Here is a 19,055-nt window from a genome sequence, read left to right as displayed (position 1 = left end):
TCAGATCTTTAAAGTAGTATTCTAACATATTCCATAATTTCAAATAAGCTACCATGTTTGACTTACTTCACCTTAATGTACTTATTATACAAATGTCCTCTATCACAAGCCAGAATATTTGTCAAATTAATCTTTCTAATATAGATAAACATGCAAAACATGTTCCAAAATGAGAATGTAATGATGGATTCATTAATAAAAGAAAACAATAATTATCCAACATTACACTGCATCACTGTCTCTGTCAACTGGATTGCTCCTATATTGACATGAAGTCTTATATATAATTAAGAAAACCATGGACTAAACTGTATAATCGACTTTTCCTCTAGAATGTGCTTTGTTCCTGACTTGATGAAGCATATTCCTATGTGGTCTGAACAAAATAATATAGCACTTGGGGACAAAGATGCAACCTAGGAGGCCTGCACTTGAAACCAAGATAGAGAAGACTTCCATGGCAACCACAAGTTTCCCCTTGGTGCTGTGGTAGACAGGAAGGAAGGTGACCCACACACTGAGGAAAATCAACATGCTGAAGGACATGAACTTGGCTTCATTGAATGTGTCGGGCAGGTTCCTGGACAGGTAAGCCATAGTGTAGCTCCCAAGTGCCATGGAGCAGAGGTAACCCAGCACAGAATGGAAGGCAATAGTGGAGCCCTTGTTGCATATAATAAGTATGTGTCCATGATTTGAGTAAGCATCTGAGTCAACAAAGGGAGGAGAGGTGCTCAGCCAAATTCCACAGAGCACAAGTTGAATGAGGGTGCAGATGGGAATGATGAAGTTAGGAGCCCTTGATATCATTATCCACATTATCAGTCTCCCTTGAACTGTGATCCTGAAAGCCAGAACAACAGTAATACTTTTGGCCAAGATTGTGGAAAGAGCCACTGTGAACAGAACTGCAAATGTGCTCTGCTGCAGGATACAGGTGGCTGTGTTGGGGTGGCCAATGTAGAGCAAGGGACAGAGGAAACAGAAAGTCAGAGTGATGAGTAGGATGTAAGTCAGAGCCTGATTATTTGCCTTGACGATGGGAGTGTGGTGGTACTTCACAAAGATACCAAGAACACCAGCTGTAAGCAGCAGAGAAGCTCAGGGCCAAGGAGGTCAGTGCCATCCCCAAAGGGTCTTCATAGGCCAGAAAGGTCACTGTTTTCTGGAGGCAGTGATTCTGCTCAGTGTTTGCATAATGACTTTCTGGACACCTCACACAATTATCCATATCTGCAAAGGAATTCAAGGATTGTGAGTGTCTGTTCAGGTTACCCCTTTATCCCAAACCACTTCCCAGCACCAGCCCTCTGTAATTTTCCCACATATCTTTTGTTGTTTCAGGCTCAAGTAAATCAGTGCTCAATACTGAAAACTCCCAAATGCTTTGAAATTAATGATTCTAGGTTTTTTATTGTACATATAATAAGCAATTCTATTCTTTTTATTAGCATAATTAAATATATTTTCACCTGAATAATGACTAGTAATTATTTATATATGCATAAAGTACTGATTTAAATTACATAAATCTAATTGGTCATAGTATCAACTCAATCTGAATTCCCATATGTGACTTTTTTCTGAGAGTTCAGTACAAGGAGTATGTGTTTTTATTTGATTTCAATGAATGTCCTCAGTCATAAGATCTAAATTAATCTGTTCCCATAATGTTTAATGAATGAATTCTTCAGGGTGCTGATTCTCTGATACTGCATTTAGAATGACAGTTATAAGATTTTTCAAACTTGGAAAGTTCACTTTTGTGAAACTGTTTATTCCTTTCTAGGGATAAATGATCAGTTTAACAAATAGATATAAGTCTGCAATTTTAGTCTTATTCGTTCTTGAACTAATTGAGTGATGCTTAATCACTTTTAAATTTTTGAGCTCCTTTTTAAGTAAAAAGATAAAAATATCATTGTACTTATGATATTTTCCTTCCATTAAAATACTCAATACTTCTGCAAGGTAGATTTTTCAATTTGTTGAAAATTCACATTTAAAGATCTATTGAATTCATCATGTTGCTAGTACCTACTCTCTTTTACTCCATTATCAGCATTTTATTTGTTATTTCTTCCAGCTCTGCCATCATGTTACTCTCTCACTCTCAAGGTACTTTGTCTCCTCTACAGACTGTGTGATTATTTCTATTGATTCTATCTGAGCATGAATGGCCCATAAGTACAAACTTATATCTTCGATAATAAAAGCAATGGGTATATAAGTCATGATAAATATTTTTAGAAATTGAAAATTATATTTTTAAAGATACTGACACATTATTCTATAAGTTTTGAAGTATGAGATTCACTGCTTTGAAATATTTAGAATTTTTGTTTTAGTTTCTTCTTTGTTACTATATATATTTGGAAGTGCCTACTTAAACTGCAACAATGCATTGGTTGATACTGTTGCTTCTAGTTTCCTCTAAGGAATATATTTAACATTTGCATCAAATTAATATGACTCCAATGTAACAAAGTACAAGCACAGTAAGTCTTTGATAGCATGTATAGTATGGCTCAATATGCACATTTTGAATTTAGGCAAATCAAACTCACCAAAACATTGAAATTCCTCCTCTCCTTAAGAGGAAATATTAGCACTTCTGAGTGTTCAGGAAAGACATTATTTTACTCAAAATATTTCAATTGTTATATGAAGAATCTATTAGATATTAATGTTAAGATTCAGGAATCCTCTTTGATTTTCTCTCCATATAAAACATTGTGTCTAACCATGCTCATTCCAGTCACTGTTTTCAAGAGTCTCATTCCTATGTCCTATTCCTTGGATATGCTTTCAGATAATATTGTTGTGGAATATTAAATGAAGATGTGTTACATTTGTTTATGATTTAGAAAATATGTTTCATTATGCAAAGAGATTAATGGCTAGTAAACTGGAAGAAGAATGCATCGGCCGGGGAAATATGTGGAAACAGTAAGTAGATGAGAGATATTGGGAATGAGAATCAAGAATCAAAAGAAGGACGAAATGAGGACATCAGTGGTCAGCCACCAAGTAATACAGCAAGTCATGGAGTAAGAATTTTAAAAAGGTATATAGAACAGAGAAAGTTGAAAACCAAGAGGCATGAGGAAGACATTTCCAAACAGGTGGAGACCCAGTTGTCACCCAGTGAGCATGACACTTACCTGTCTCATTGGAAATCTCATTGTGTGGACACTGAGTACAGTGATAGCAACAAGGAGGCCTCCCCTCCTGGGCAGATTTTCTGAATCCAGGAAAGCAGCTCTCACTGCACACAGAGCGAGGAAGCTGAGAATAAAATACATGGTGAAAATCTTCAGGAGTGGACAGTTTAAAACAACAAAAGTGGTATTTTCCATTACTGAACAATAGGATGCAAACAATATATATATATATATATACATATATATATATATGTATAACTTGCATCCCTGTTTTGATGCATAGCTTCTATTTCAATGTATTATATGGTATGAAGTTCACTGTATTTAAACAAATGATCATAAGGCAACAAAATATGAACCAGGTGTGTAAATATTAGAGGTAGGGAATATTAAGAAAAATTTAGGTTACTGAGAACATGTCTAAAGGGGCAACTCTAATGCCATGGCAGTCCTATTGTGTACTTCCTGACAGCTGCAGGAAGCAGCTTTGTTTTCCATTGGTGATGTGTAATCTACATGTTTCAGCTTGACTGATTCAGAATTACCAAATAAGCTAGTCTTGCTCACTTTCTGTGAAAGATGGTTACATTGAGGCACTTCAAGTGAGAAGACATAAATGGCAATATGTAGCAACTTTTTATTGGCAATTGTTGTTTACTGAATGAAAACTAAAAAGGGATGTGAATATCCCTACCTGCCTGAACCAATATCTACTACCTGCCTGAACTAACAACATGATATCAATTCCTCAGACTCTTGCCTACATGTTTGCCTGAAACATTATGTGCTGCTAATGCCAAGTGTGACCAACAAAAGGCTATGTTCTTATGTTAGGTCGGCCTGGACTTTGGTTTGGTTTGGTTTGGTTTAGTTGGGTCCAGTTCTTGCTTTTGTCATGTAACTAACTCCATGCTCTTATGCACTTCCTGTTGCCTTAAAGCTCAATAACTATAAACTTACATTTCTTAATCTGGGAGTCACATTAATGCTCTTGTCAGGTGGTTTCAGCACATGGATGAAAAGTGAATGAATTGATACTGTATTTATAACTGGAAGTAAGAGCCCATAGGAAAAAAGGATTTAAAAATAAACAGTCCCATTAATCAGAATAAGGAAACAAATAATTCCTCAGAAGACAGTAGGTTTATGGATACAGATGGGCATTGAGTAAGGAATCAAAAGCCATTACATCCACAAATTAATGTTTATTGATTGAGATCAAACCTATTAGATAAGATCCAACCCACCTCTGCAAATCCTGTGGGCCACTGTATCATATAGTCAGACAAAAATATTTCTTGTCCCTCTGGAGCATTTGGAGAAAATGTTCCAATTTTCATCTTTTGTCTGAGACCAAGTGGAAAATTCCAGTGGTTGAGAATATCATAATCTGTATCTAATTTCCTTCGTGGGTCCAGAACCACAGTGTTTCCAGCAGCATTTTTGAAATTCATATTCTTGAGAAAGTGGTTAAGCTAAAAGAAATGCAGAATCTGGTGATGCTCATTCATAAAATAAATACATCTGTTCAACGATATTCATGCCCTCATTTTTTATACTAACCAGAACCTGGAAGCAAACTAGATGTCCCTCAACCTAAGATGGATAGAGAAACTCTGGTTCATTTGCACAATGGAATCTTGAAATTTGTAGGCAAATGGATGACACTAGGAGAAACAATGCTGAGTGAGGTAAACCAGTCACAAAAAGACATACATTAGGAGGGGAGAGGAGGACATGGGGGAGCAGGAAGGTTGAGTTAGCACATGAATAGAGGAGAGCAGGATTAGAGATACCAAAATAGAGGGAGTCATTGTAGGTTTGAGGATAGATCTGACACTATTGAGATTTCCAGTGATCTACAAAGATGACAACAACTGGCAAACTAAGCAATAGTGGAGAGACTACCTTAAATGCACTACCCAATAATGAGTTTGATGACTACCTTAAATGTCATCCTAGAGCCTTCATCCAGTGGCTGATTGTAGCAGAGGCAGACAAGCACAGATAAATACTGAACTGAACTTCTGGAACCCAGTCACACAGGATGTGATAAGCAAAGGGGCCAGGACCAGGCTGGAGAAGCACACAGAAACAGATTATCTCAACAAGGGGGAGTCTAGGAACCCCAGACTAATGACTGAGAGGCCAGAATGGGACTGAATCAAACCCCTGAATGTGGGTGTCAGTGAGGAGGCCCTGGCAATCTATGTGGCCTTGTGTAGTAGACCAGTACTTATCCCTGGTGTATAAATGGACTTTGGGAGCCCATTCCACATGAAAGGATGCTATCTCAGCCTTGATACACGGGTGAGAGCCTAGGCCCTGCAGTGGATTACATGACACACTTTTGATATCCTCCATGGAGAGCCTCACATTCCCAGGGGAGTTCAGGATGTGGGGTACAGGGATGTGAGGGTTGTTGGGGGGCAAGAGAGGGAGAGTGAGCTGGGATTGACATATAAAAAAACTTGTTTCTAATTTAAATAAAATAAAACATTACTTTTTCACCCTGCTTTTCTTAAAATAGAAAAGGTGAAAATTACCTCCCATCGGTTAATGTTCATCTCCCCATTTCCTTTGGGATAATTCTGCACTTGCTTGCTGGTCATCTCATGGAGACTGTGAGCCACAGCATATACAGAATTGAATACATTGTAACTCTCTTCACTCATGTCCATTTCTCAGTAATTTCTAGGCAACATTTCCAAGGAAACATTGGGTGGACAGTTACCAAGAGTTTTACAATCAGGGCCAGAAAAGGAGCAATTGAAGTGTTGTTTCCAAAGAAAAGCAAGATAATAATCATCTGGGTATTTGGAAGGGTTGTATGTCTGGATAAAATTCCTAAAATCAGAAAACTCAGCATGCTGATGTGTAAAAATGAGACTCCCGTGTAATGAATCCAACATGAAAACATCAGCAGTAAAATTCAGATCCCATTGTGACTTCATGACCCAGACTTTCCAATTCATTAAATAGTATCCTATAAATAAGATTATGCCACTTAAATATTCATTGTCACCATAAATGACAACCACATTTGCAGTTGTTTTCATGATCTGGGGAATAGCTTTGTTCTTATTGAAAAATGAAGCCACATTGCCTGGAATCATTCCTACAAATGCTGCACACACATGATTCCTGTCCATCTCTCCTCTCAGATCTGAGAGAATCTCAGCCCCATTGTTGTCATCCATGAGAACCAGTCCTACCCATGTCCAGTTGAAATGCAGAATCAAAAGGACAATGCCATGTGGCAGAGATGTGTCCTTGGGTGCTGTCTGGTAGAGAGAAGAGAATTGGTGTCTGTCACTCAGGATAGTGACATATGGCCCAAAATAAACCTGAAGGAAATTTCAAATAGAAACAAGAATGAAAACATTGAAATAGAACACAATCCTAAACCCAAGGTAGCACTTTGGTTTCATAGAGAATAACTTCTGCTCATTGTGCTTTAAACTCCTATGATGATTTGAAAACATTTATAGATAATACCTCACAGGACATAGCATAGTCAACCCACCCAATGTAGTTTCAAACTATTCCTATTCTCTATCTCCAGCCAAGTATCTGAGGCTTTATAACCAAATGTCTGATTCATTCTCTTCAATTGATAATTACATATTCTCACTTCTCTACATTTTATTAAACCTGAAATGTCTGCAGTGTAAGACAGGTTTCTTGTTTGTCACCTGTGGAAAATTGTAGATATTCAGCAGTCTCCCAATATGTGCAGATGTTGGCCATGATGCTCCTGTAAGTAGAGCAGCAACATTATTCTGCCTTCTACATGTGTAATTGGGAATCATTATACCCATTCCTGTGAGGCAAAGAAAAGGTGCCTCCAGAGTATCCCATCGATTGCTGTTGACATTGTAGAGGTCAAATCCTAGAGATGTGTTTGGTAAAATGTGAGTGTTTCTGTTGATTTCCTCAATGGCAAATATGAAGGACACAGAATACTGGTAGGCAATGTTCCTGATTCTGCAGAGAATGATTATCAATATTTATGAATGATACTCATATAACAGTATGATGCAATGGCTCTTGTTTTTTTTTTTTTTGGTTTTTATGAGACAGGGTTTCTCTGTATTGTTTTGGAGGCTATCGGTCCAGCCCAGCCTCAAACTCACAGAGATCCAACTGCCTCTGCCTCCCGAGTGCTGGGATTAAAGGCGTGCACCACCACCGCCCGGCTTTGCAATGGCTCTTATAACTTCTATGTTATGTATTTACAAACAATAATTTTTTCATCATGGTAATGATTATAATCTGAATGTCAAGGTATATAGTAAGTGGAGATTCTTAAATACATAAAGGCCTTGAGGGAGTTAAAATTCCTGGACAGGAGAGTTGACTTGAATTTATATAACCCTGGAATCTCCTGGTAAGTAGAAGCACATACAAAACCCCAGATTCTTTGATTATTAAGTGAAATAACCAGAAGATTGAAACGTGCATCCTGAAAGTTTCACCTGTGCTGTACTATATCACCCCAAAGCCTCCACACATCATTCCTTCTGTCTGTACACAGATGGAGAGACTGCAGCCTTTGAGTTGTTCTAATTAAGGATTAATGATGCTTATGTTGATGTCTCCCTGAGTTGCATATAGCAAACCTAAAGCAACATTAAGTTCTGCACCTGGGAGGGGTTTAAATATCTCCCTCCCAAGCAAAGATCTTTGAAAAATCTTTCATCTCCCCCATGTCCTTCTCCATTCTGAGAACCATACAAGGAAGAGAACAATGATTGAGTAATCTTCCAGTGGATTAACAGCCTACAGTCATGACTTGAGATTTGGGGGGTTTTGTGTGCTCAATACTGTATTTTCTCTCATCTGCTTTCCTCATTCTCCATGCCTTCACCATGTTCATAACTCCTTAGCAGAATGTATTACACAACAATCTTGAATGACCTGATGGTGGATATGAATACTTTACCCTGCAGGTGAGTTCAACTTTAGCAGAAAAGAAAACCTAGTTTATTGCACACACATGGTTTATACCATCATCATCTTAACTAAATGAGAAAATTTTTCCCAAAGGATGTCATAAGGGCCACAGTAAATTCTGTCTACATGGGCGATGTTAATTAGCACTCCAGGTTTCTCACTTCTTTTTTTATTTTTCTGAGACAGGGTTTCTCTGTATTTTTTGGAGACTGTACTGGAACTCACTCTATGGATCGGGGTGGCCTCGAATTCACAGACATCCGCCTGCCTCTGCATCTCAAGTGCTGGGATTAATGGTGTGTGCCACTAAAGCCTGTCTACAGGTTTCTCTCTCTTAAATTGTTGCTAATGTACCCAGTCAGATTCCTTACTGGTAACCCACATACAACACAAGGGTATATTTTTGGAATTAGCCACATTAATCCCATGTCCTTTAAAACCAGATGCATGAAGTAAATAAAACTTAATAAAACTTAGAATGATTATCTTGAGTACTATTTACTACATATTTGAAAGGTTATGTTTAGGCACTGAATTCAATTTACCATACAAATAGGAATTTCTTCTACTCCCAAAGTATAATTTTAAATCTCTGTACCCTCTTCCATTAGCTGAACAGGAACTCCTTTGTCATAAGGACCAGGTAGACAAGAAGACTCATTAACCACCACAGGACTATCAATATCTGTTCAACTTAACTGCTGATCTAATTGGATGACTTGGAATATAGGCCCAGTAAGTATGATCAGTCCCTGTGTTCTACATAGATACCACCTATAACATAGCAAGGTACAAGGTTGTAACATTCTAAGGTATCTGAGAAACTCAAGTAAGTGCCTCTCATTCCTCACACAAATGCTATGCTGGCCATAGCTGGGTGGATTGGCTGTCTGCTCCAAACGCCTTCCCTATCTTATCTTCTGAGAGGCATCTCAGCAGCATAAACATCCAAGAGATTCCTCTTTCCCATGACAGATTTGTAAAGGGAAGCCTTCTTGTCAGCCTGGTTCCAGAGCCGCATCAGTCCCAAATGAACACACAGGAGGCTATATTAATTATGTAGCTGTTGGCCTTGCTTGTTTCTTACTGTCTAGCTCTGAGTTAAGTATTTATCCCATAATTGTTAATCTAAGTATTTCTCTTACCAGAGCAAAGTTTCCGGGCTTCTTATCCCTATGGCAGTTACATCTTGACTTCCGGTGTTTCTCCTTCTCAGAATCCTCCTCAACTCCTAGTCACTCCTATCTTGCTTTCCTATTGGCCAACAGTGCTTTATTGATGTATACACAGGACTTTCCCTATCACAGATTTTTATCAGTTTTGATGGTGTCCATAACCTTTTATCTCCTGTGGAAACATAAGCATAACCTTGGCCCCATCTTAACACTTTCCATGCTTTAAACAGGCTGACATAATTGAACAGTTTTTTCCATAACCAAGTGTTTTCAACCAACTCATGTCCCTGTTTTATTAGTGTTTAAAAGTTTTAAAGTTGGTTGACCATTATGTAGTTTATTCTTAGTGGTCCTCATATCCCTCTTCTGTTTGACAAGCATCTCCATTAGACTATGATTACATCTTTAATAAGGATTTCATATCTCTATTTGCCCTTCAGACCCTCTATATTTAACTCATTTTACATTCTGTTTTTCCTGAGATAAGGTACCAATGTCCAGTTTTGAGTAGAGACTTATTGTATAGGCCAGTTAGGATTTTAAGAGTTTTGAGACATTACAGATACATCAGTTTTGGTGTCTGGAAGAACTGAAATCTCAATGTCATTTGTTTGGAATTTTATCTATGGCCTTTGTTCATTAGCAAAAATCTGTCAAAATATTTTCTTTCTGGTATTCCTCAAACCCCTTTCATACATATTGGAGCTGCTTTCCTTCTTAATTATGGGAGTAATAATTGAGCAAATATAATCAACAGCTTCTATTGCATATTCCTTTCCCTATAGTCAAGTCATCTATAAAGGCATTAAAGACAATTTTATAGAACTTTTAAGAACAATCTCATTTTCCAAACCTATCCCAGTTACCTCTTCATCCAGTCTTCGCACTCCCCGCAGCATCTCCTCACCCCACAACCCATTCACTCCTCAGAGAGTGGTAACTTTAGAGAGCATTATGGAATAGTTTTTTTTAATTAAAAACAGGGTCCTTTAGATAGAGACCAAGTGTCTTGTTAATGTAACTTGCTAATTATTAACTGTGTGGAACAATTTACTTATATTTTATTTAATGGATAAGTACATTTTATATAATCTATCTGTAATTGGTTATTTTTTGAGCTTTTTACTTAGTAAACATAATATCTAATAACCTTACAATCGATTTTATTTCAGGTTTTACAACTTTATAGAATTTTTAAAAAAGCAACTTAAAGAGCAGAGCCATAATCTGAGAAATGATAAACAGATAAGATCATACCAAATAATACAGCTCAAAATCAGTAATTTTGTTGTCTGGTTCATTTACTTTGAAAATTTCATACTCATTTAAATATCAGTTTCACAATGAAAAGAGCATGATATCCTCTATTATTCATTGAGTAACTAATATTTATGGAAATTCTTGTAGTTGCATTATTAAAATGGCAATTGGACTTGTCCTATCAACTGTATCTTCAAAAAATATGAAAAATGATGGGGGTATATAAGTAGAGAAATTGAGTGTTTGTAACCTCTCACAGGGAATATTACTATTCGTTCACAAAATTATTTTAAAATATACCTGATCAGAAAATTAGTGATTCTGCTAATATGTATAAACCAGCAATAATCTGAAAGGGTACATTTTTTATATATACTGTATTGCAAAAATAATATATTAATATTGATGTGTTCTGGGCCACTAAGGTAAATGGATAGAAAAAAAAACAAAAGAAAACAAAAGACCCCAACTAAGTGAGGAAGGTTATATGAGGTTACCTGATCAGAATCCCAGACCCATGAGTATCTGCAACAGCAGTGGCAGCTACTCATTTAACTCAGAGCCATAGGATGTTCTCTGGCCATTGAAATCTGGAGCACAGATGTGAAAATTAATTCTACCTATCTAAAGGCAGTTATTGTCTTCTAAAGGCCCCATTTTTACTTTGTATGAAAACTTGTTGTGCTATAACTATGTATAAAGACTTAATGTGCTAAGTAATATCTTTAACTATGGGAACACTAATAAGACTTGTAGTCTCAGGGCTTCCATGCCCCCTAGCTGGATTTCTGGATATAATGGACCTTCATGTACTTGAATTTAATGTTGTTATGCTCCTTGATGTCTTGGGGTCCTCTCTGAGTGGCCACAACAAATTCATTAAAATAAAAATATATGAGTATATATAAAAATGTATATAGGGGTATAGATATATGATGTTTAGTTATCTTTTAAATTGTGATCTAACAAATATAAAACAACTTAGAGATTAAGAAAAAAATATTGTAATGAATATACTCCTGGCCACACATTTCATGTCCTTTCTTATGATTATCAGAAAGAACATGTATAAAAGGGTAAAAGACAAAATAAACTCATGTTCCACGTATAGACTCATAGGTACCTTCCTGTAAATGAATGTCTGTCACCATACTTCCTATGTCTATTACAGACTATGTATCATATCCTACATAATCTATCAACTTTTCCTCTCTGATCATTTGCTGTGCTGAGCACTTGTCACCTCACCCCTGTTTCAACACAAAGACAATCATATCACAAGGACTTAATTTCATCGTCACTTCTACTTGTCTGTGTGCCGACTCTCTACTTGAACGTTGCTTCTGCATTTCCATTTTCCAGCTTTGTGTTAAAATTTTGTATAAACAATTTTTCCCAGTCTCAGGTCTCATGTACCTTACATCTACAGAAAATTTTGCATCTAATAATAGAGATCTTGCATCCTTCACAAGAAAGTCTATGTAGGCATTTCTCCACAGTTGAGTATAAGACATTTTACTAACTTAAGTGCCATAAGCACCACTGACCTCTACTATAAAAGGCACAAAACTAGGATACTACATTGAAAATTCACAATCAACATCTATGTGAGCTCCAGATAATATCCATACCATTTTATTTTTCAAGACAAGTTTTCTCTGTGGCATAGGAGGCTGTCCAGTAACTAGCTCTTGTACACCAGGCTGGTCTCAAACTCACAGATTTCCACCTGCCTCTGCCTCCCAAGTGCTGGGATTAAAGGAGTGTGCCACCAATGCCCAGCATATCTATACCAGTTTTAATAATTAGAAAGACATAAATGAAGTGGAGCAAATGGTGCAAAATTGACAGAATCTAAAAGGTTTTTAATCAAAATTTTACCTGAAAATTGCAAATCATTTTGAAGCATTTTAAGTAGAAGATCTCCCAACTCCAGATTCTCACATTCTGACCTGCTAAACAACAGCAGAGAGCACTGGCATTACCTATCACCCCACGATCATCACATATGGACTCTGTAGTCACTGTGATAACTGGCAACATTTCTCCTGGAGGGTGAAATCTACACATTGAAAATGGCCCAAAACAACAAGCCAAATTGCAAGATATTCCATCTGCAAAGAAAACCATGTAAATACCCCAACCAAGGACAGCTGAAGGCACTGAAAAGGAATGCAGAGATTGAGAATATCAAATGTTTAACATGGATTAAAACACTGTATTTTCTTTGAGAGGGGAGAAAAAGGAACAGGAAGACACACCTGAGAAAGAAGTTTCTGAGTACTTGAGAGGGCTTGCTAGGGTGGGAAATAAAATTAAATTTATGACAATCCAAACTTGCTTGAGTTCAATGAAATTTGAATAACGAAAACTAATAAAATTTGAAACCACTTACCTTTTTTGAGTTTGTCGTATGAAACTCATAAAAGTAAGTGCCCTGTCCTCATGAGAAATATAAAATGGAACAAGTGCAGCAATCACTACATTTCCATCACTATATGAATGACTTTCTTTGTTTGAATAGCATTGAGAATCATTAAAGTTGTAAAAAGGAACAATATTCTGCAGGAACCAGAAAAGAAAAATCCAAGAGAACATCATAAAAAGAACTATCTATCACAGTTGAAGTATCGGACATATAGATCGCTGTGTGTTCAGCAGCTACATATAGAGTTGATTTGTTTGTGAACACAAGGAGTTGTAATATTGTTGGTGACTGAAGTCATCATTCTAATGACTATTCCTTTGACAAGCCTCATCTATACTCCATGTAGAATTTTTGAAAATTTTTCTCCCTGAGACTTCACATTTGAAACCCTGCATTCAAGATCAAAACAAGCTTCAAAAGGTATTTGGGATCTTCTTGAACCACAGGCACCGTGATTTCATCTAAGAGAATAGACAGGAAGACCCCAGGGATGACTCATTTTAAATTGACTTGCTTCGAGCTCTCTACTGCAAAAATTAAACAAGACCTTTAATTAGGATGATGCAAGGAACTTACAAGGTAGTATGCCAAGGGAGATGAATGGAAAAACATCCTGAAATTGTTCCAACAAGAATGCCAGAGTGACAAACCGTGGGAAGCTCTGTTCATTAAAATTGATTATCACCTATGCCAATATAGCTTGGGAATGACCTGAAGGAGTCTGAAAACAATTTTGTGCAAATCTTGCTTGTCTGTACAGCAATATTTTTTTCATGTCACCATGTAATCCAAAAGAAATATTTTCTTTCTACATCCTAGGAAACTGGTAGGATAATTGACGAATTCCAAATGATGAGAGGAGGGTTCTTGTTTGCTTTTTGATCTCTGACCTACTGGGCTATTGTTTGTACTTTTCAAACTGAAATAGTCAATTCACTGTAAAATCATGATCTCCCTATATCCAGATACTGAGATTTGAGGCACTATTTATTCTTTCATAAATGTAAAGTATTGAAAACTCCCCTTCCGTTTTCCTCAAATAAAATAAACAAGCACTTGTATACTCTACTCATACTTTCCCATAGGTTTAATTTTACTAGTTTACCTACCCGTAGTCACTAAGTTGAATATATCAGCTAGTTTCTGACCTAATGACTACCACACATGCCAAATATACATCTACTTTGTACAAATGAAAAACTTTTGAGTACAACATTTCTATTTTATGACTGTCAGTGGGGCCTGGAATTCCTTTGTCTTGGTAAAGGTAGTAAGTGATTCAATGCTTTTTTTTTTATGTTTCTCTTAACCATCTGGTCTTCCCAATATGGGGACAGCTGACCCTCACTCACCAAATCATGGCCACCACCCTTGCCAAATCTCTCCTCTCAGCTTCCTGTAGCAGTAATTGCATCACAGCTCTCAAAAAAGACACCAGCTCCTCTTCAGAGACAAGCCTGAAACTGGCACCAGGAAGGGCTCTGTAAGTCTTCTGACTGACAGGTTTCCTGGAGGCATTGATTGGCTAGTGAGGCCTGAGTGACAAGAGAAATTACCATAGGGTTACAGTGTCCTTAAAGACACAGCACAATGATTACTGACCTTGACTTTTATCCTAGAAAAAGATGTTTTCTAGATCAGCAGAGATCTGCATTTAAATACCACTGGACCCTGGCTCCAACAGCAGACCCTGCTACCATCCTGTACACTCTTCTTCTTCCAGGACAAAATGTGCCTCCCTAGCTTGCACAGCCCACTATCCAATGTGGGTGGAGTGATTATTTCCTGTCCCACAGTGGAAGGGTGCCCAGAATATTAACAACTAAAGAGAGATTTCAAGGCCCTAAAGACAATGTGTATTCTGTAGTTCACTCTGAGGTCAGATGAACTGAAGGTACTTTATTCCTGGTTGTCACACAGAATACAGACAACCAGGGAAGAAAACAGGACCCTAATCTCAAACAAGAACCTAGGTCTTTCTCCAATCACAAGGCTAGATGATGGTTCCATTGCTTTAGGAGCATGAAATGCAGAGCAAACTCTGGGCAAATGAATAATAATAAAGTGTTAGCTTTCATTTATATTTCTAAATGACTCTTATTTTATGTGCAATGGTGCTTTGCCGGCATGTATGTCTATATGCAGGTGTCTGATCACCTGGAATTGGAGTCACAGACAGTTGTAACCTGCCATGTGGGTTCTGGGACTTCAACCCAGTTTCTCTGGAAGTGAAGCCAGTGCTCTTAACAAGTGAGCCATCTCACCAGCCCCGAAATTGTAGTCTTCATGGAAATTTGGAAACTTAGAGAGTAATGGAGCCAGGCGGTGATGGCACACGCCTTTAATCCCAGCACTCGGGAGGCAGGGGCAGGCATATTTCTGTGAGCTTGAGGCCAGGCTGGACCAACAGCCTCCAAAACAATACAGATAAACCCTGTGTCATAAAAACCAAAAGAGAGATAGAGATAGAGAGAGAGAGAGAGAGAGAGAGAGAGAGAGAGAGAGAGAGAGAGAGAGAGAGAGAGAGAGAGAGAGAGAGTAATGGAAACAGGGAGAATAGCACATCATTCTCAGTGAGCAGGCGGGAAAAAAAGCTACATTATTCTAGGTTCTCTACATGAACAGGACTGGTAGAAAGAGTCTTGCCATGTGTGTAATCAGTGGATTTATCAGAATGGAGATTGTCTCACAAGATGTGGTCCACATAGTTCAACAAATGCTGCCTCCTATTGGAAATTTAAATGGTCCAGTATTTGTTTAGTTCATCAGGCTGGATGTCTCACTGGTCTTCATTATACACCAAAATCCTAAAGAAGTCTCCTCGAATGCTAGTAATGGTAGCTAGAGGGAGAGCAAGCAGGCAAAGAGAGATTCCTTCAACATGTTCATGTATGTCTGCTGCTACCAGAAAGTATGATCCAGATTAAAGTGGATTTCATTTCTTCTTTGATTGCTTTTGCTGTTTTCAAGACAGTGTTTGTCTGTGTAGCACTGTAACTCATTTTGTAAACCAGGCTGGTGTCAAACTTAGAAAATCCATTTGCATCAGTTGGGGTGCCGGGGTTAAAAGTATGTACTGCTATGTATCGGCTGAAAGTGACTCATTAATTTACATTATCCAGATTAAAGATAGGTCTTTAAATTCAACACCTTTAAGAAAAATCCTTCACAGGTGAGACATCTTTTGGGTTTTAGTTAATTCCAAAGGGAGTCAATTGAGTTACCAAAACAGTCATTAATACTGGCAAGACAGAAGAAAGGAGAAACAGGCCTTACATTCAGGAAACAAGGAGAGCATGGAAGTTATCAAAACCAATGCCTTTACTAAATAAAGGAAGCATGAGATTTTTACTTAGTGAGTCTGGACACATTCACAGGGCTTTGTCTATTCCTAAAATAGGCTCAGTTACCAAATCCTCATCTGAACATGATCACAATGTAGAAGCAAAGACATTTAGGAATATTCTTACCTCACAGTAATGCAGGGATACTTATAAATTATAAAATGTTGTAAAGAAATGCCTCTGGCATATTCTTCCTGAACCACACTATCTTAGCTGAAAATAAAGAAAGTGATACCATGAAAGTAGTTTGCTTTGGATTTTATGCTTCCTGTCAAACTTTGTTTGATTTAAAGGGTGATTTTACCAATGCACCGTTCTTACAGATGAAAAAGACAGAGAACACAAATACAGAGAATATCAAGGAAAAGTCATGTTATATCACTGTATACTCTGTTCTTACATTAATTATAACAATGATCTCTGGTAAGCTCAGAACAATGCTGCTTTTTCCTCTGAGCAGACAGGCTCAATGGAAGGTCATAGCTGCTTCCCTGCTAGACAATTATGAATTTATTTTACCTGTCCCTAGTTGTTCCTGTGCTCTGTAACATCCCAGTAGAGAATTCCGTTCTTTCCCTTTTCTAACTTTTTAAAAATTTAGTTGTTTTGGATGTTTTGCCTGCATGTGTCTGTACACAGCACTTAGAGATTCCAGAAGAAGGCTGGAGACACCTGAGAGTGGAGTTACAGCAAATGGTTAACTAACATGTGTTCTGGAAATGGAACCTAGGTTCTTCGTGATAACATCAAGTGCTCTGAATTGCTGAGCCATCTCTCTAGTGCATCTTTTTATTTAAAATTTACTTCCATAAACTGATAATTAGAATGTGTTATACCAATTGACACTTTTATCTCTTCACTCCATTCCTCCCCAAATTTCTTCCAACGGCTTCCTTATTATGCATAGGTGAATAAGTATACTGAAATACATGAATACAACCAGCTGCAATCATTTGTGGTGGTTGTGCATATAAGGATAATTGCCTTACATTGTTTTATTGCATAAACAATTAGGCAGCTCATGCCTGCCTGATGCTTATTCTCTCAAACGGAGGAGAATTCACATTTTGAATCACCATCAGGTGCCTGACCCTGAAATGACAGCCTTGGACAGGAAGCAAAATCTAGAATAGAAAACTTGCCTGGAGGTGGTGGCATAAGCATTTGATCCCAGCACTTGAGAGGCAGAGACAGGTGGATCTCTGTATATTTGAGTCCAGGCAGCTCTACAGAGTTAGTTCTGGGACATCCCGGACTGTTACACAGAACAATCCTGTCTCAAACAAACAGAAATAAGGGAAAACTTATGCTGAAAATATCTTCAGCAGTGAAAAGCACTGAAAATTCTTTCAGAGCATACAGCTTCCATTCCTAGGATATACAGAAGCTCACTACTGTCTGTAACTCATATATCAGGAATTCTTATACAATCTGTGGCCTCCCTGATCATGTTAAGAACAGGAGACTTAAACTGTTAAGAGAAGCTTTTTCTTTGCTAGCCACTTTGGTATATCCCCGCCAGCCGCCTGGGCTCTGCCACATTCTAGTCACCAAATAATCACACAAGACACTGTATTAATTATGAAGCTGTTGGCCTTGCTTGTCTCTTACTGGCTAGCTCTGACTTAAGTAATTACCCCATAATTGTTAATCTAAGTATGTCTCTTACCGGAGAATAGTTCCGGGCTCCTACCCATGGCGGTTACATGTCGACTCTCTTGTGTTTCTCCTTCCCAGAATCCTCTGGACTCCTAGTCCCACCTATCTAGATTCCTATTGGCCAGACAGTCTTTATTGACAAATAACTTCCCCAACATTAAACTATAAAAATTATTTTCAAGCAATGTGAGGTAGGGGCAGGAAGATCAATCTGAGGTTTAAAGCTTGTGCTACATAGTCTGCAGACAGACAGACAGACAGACACACATACACACACACAAGCACACAAACGCACACAAAGAAGAATAGAACATAACAATTACAAGAATACAAGCATTGAAGAACTGAGACAATACAATACTTAATAAATTCAATTCAAGTCTGTGCTACTGACTGTTATAAAACCATTTTGAAAAATAAATATAGCTAATTGTGTGAGCAAATGCCATTAATCCCAGCCACTGGAAAAAACCAAACATTTGACAGTGGGCCACAGACTTACCATGCTACCTGAAACCATCAAGTCATAAAGTAGGACATGCATTGTAGCAATCTAATATCAAATGGATGTGATATTTCAGAGATTGGGCCTGCTGGTTGGCAGTGTCACAGGCCTTGAATTCAGCACTAGGTAGGCAGAGACATCAGATCTCTGTGAGTTCAAGTCCAGCTTCGTCACAAAATCTACACAGAAAAGCCCTGTCTCCAAAAACCTGAGAGCAGGAAGGGGAAGAGTGAGAAGGAGACAGAGAGACAGAGACAGAGAGAAGCTACAGGCAGGTCCTGAAGGCAAAAACAATATACATAAACAAGTTATCCATACCGCTACCATTTCTATTCCTGTTACAATGCCTTCCACTGCCACCATAAACCTATAGCCTCATGGGGCCTTCCATATGATTGGTTGGCTGAGGAAGAGAACAATAGGGAAGGGTTTACTGAGGGTTCTGTTCATTATGCAGGCACCACCCAAAAGTGGACAGCTGCAGCATTTCAACCCCACTCTGGTACAAGCATGAAAGTTACAGGTGTGTATGATAATTTGTTTGTGTACTGACAAATAAAGCTT

At 37.9% G+C, this 19,055-nt stretch overlaps 1 pseudogene; it reads right to left on the bottom strand.

Annotated features, from left to right (window-relative positions):
* LOC121135302 lies at window positions 1-11,850 on the bottom strand (annotated as a pseudogene).
* Between the last annotated feature and the right edge of the window lie 7,205 nt (window positions 11,851-19,055).

Source organism: Mesocricetus auratus, unplaced genomic scaffold (genome assembly GCF_017639785.1).
Source record: "Mesocricetus auratus isolate SY011 unplaced genomic scaffold, BCM_Maur_2.0 Super-Scaffold_100037, whole genome shotgun sequence".
Taxonomy (NCBI): Eukaryota; Metazoa; Chordata; class Mammalia; order Rodentia; family Cricetidae; genus Mesocricetus; species Mesocricetus auratus.
This window is presented reverse-complemented; position numbering and strand designations above follow the sequence as displayed.